Below are 1,921 nucleotides of genomic sequence, written 5' to 3'. Positions count from 1 at the left end.
AAAGTGGGTAGAACTCCCTCCTTGGTTCTTTGCCCTCTGTCATAAGTGGCTCTCCCTGTGTAGCTTGTAGAGAGACCAGTGGTGCTGACCTTCCACGTTCTGTTTCCTTTTTTAAAAGATTTATTTATTTTATGTATATGTATATGCATATAAGTACACTGTAGCTGTACAGATGGTTGTGAGCCTTCATGTGGTTGCTGAGAATTGAATTTGGGACCTCTGCTCGCTCCGGTCAACCCGGCTCTCTTAGTACCAGCTCGCTCTGGCCCAAAGATTTATTTATTATTATATATAAGTACACTGTAGTTGTCTTCAGACACACCAAAACGGGTGTCAGATCTCATTACGGGTGGTTGTGAGCCACCATGTGGTCACTGGGAGTTGAACTCAGGTCCTTCGGAAGAGCAGTCAGTGCTCTTACCTGCTGAGCCATCTTGCCAGTCCCAAAGGTTCTGTTTCTTGTAGCGCCCACCCTGCTGTGAACTTTACTCCACATCTGGGTGAGTCAGGAGCAAAGGGGAAGAGGGATCTGCAGTCACATAGTTATGAACCAGCGTGAGTCAGATGTCTAGAGCGAGCCTTCCCGTAGCTGCTCACTCTGCTCTGGAGGCCACTCCTCCTCAGAGGACTAGGAGCATTCCTTCCGGAGGCCGATGAGATATGAGCATCTCTACAGCACTGTCTCAGGGGCCATCCAACCTAGCTGTATGGAGTTTCAGGAGTCCATACACCAAGTAGAATGTGTCCCTGAAATTACCCATCATTTTCCAGCTGTCTATGAGGGTGGTAAGAATCCTGGGTTTTATCTGTAAAAGGTCCTGTCTGTCAGCTGGCTGATAAAGATACCATTATATATATCCATTATATATATCCATTATATATATCCATTATATATATCCATTATATATATCCATTATATATATCCATTATATATATACATATATATATATATATATATATATATATATATATGTGTGTGTGTGTGTGTGTATATATATATATATATATATCCATAGTTTGAAGCATCAAAGAGAAGCAGGCAGACTGCAAGGAATGTTTACTTTTTTAGACCCTCTAATCATAAAACTGTAAAAATCCATTTTCTTCATCATCTGAAAATGCATTATTCTGAGTGGTGTCTCCAGAGAAGATGATACAGCAGAAGCACAATGGCAGAGGCAGGAAAGGCAGAGGGTTAGAACAGGGTGCCTGTAAGTCAAACACCACCAAAGATTGCCAGAAATATACCAGACGCCGGAGATGGGTAAAGGACACCCATACAAGGAACGCTTCTCTGCATTCAAATAGCAACAAGTTTTAAATACCCAGTGTGTGGTACAGAGCAAGCTGGGTGGATTTGAGGTCTATGTTCTTAGGAATTGAACCTTTAAAGCTCAGTGTCCATACTCTACACCAAGGAAAGACTTGGGCTGGGAAAAGTGAGCTCTGTCAAGACTCAGGCCGATGACCTCGTCCCCCCCCCCCCCAGAGCAGTGGTTATCAAACTTTGTAACGCTGCAACCTTTTAATACGGTTCCTATATTGAAGCGACCCCCAACCATTAAATTATTTTTGTGGTTACAGCATAACTACAATTTTCCTAGTTATAAAGCATACTGTAAACAACTGTGTTTTCTGATGGTTTTAGGGTAACCGCTGTGAAAGGGTGGTTCAACCCCAAAAGGAATCGTGATCCACAGGTTAAGAACCAGTGCCTTAGATGTTCTGAGACCACAGCTTTGGAGATTGAAAAAGGCAGTCTTTTGTGAAGACTAGAATCTTAGGCAAAGGTGCTTGCTGCCAAACCTGACGCCCCGAGTCTGAGCCTCAGAACCCATATAGCAGGGAGAACCTCCACAGGGCCATGGCGTGTGCTTCCCAACACACGCACACACACACACACGCACACACACACACACAC

Source organism: Mus pahari, chromosome 21 (assembly GCF_900095145.1).
Source record: "Mus pahari chromosome 21, PAHARI_EIJ_v1.1, whole genome shotgun sequence".
Lineage (NCBI taxonomy): Eukaryota > Metazoa > Chordata > Mammalia > Rodentia > Muridae > Mus > Mus pahari.
The sequence above is the reverse complement of the archived record's forward strand: the minus strand, read 5'-3'. Positions refer to the sequence as shown.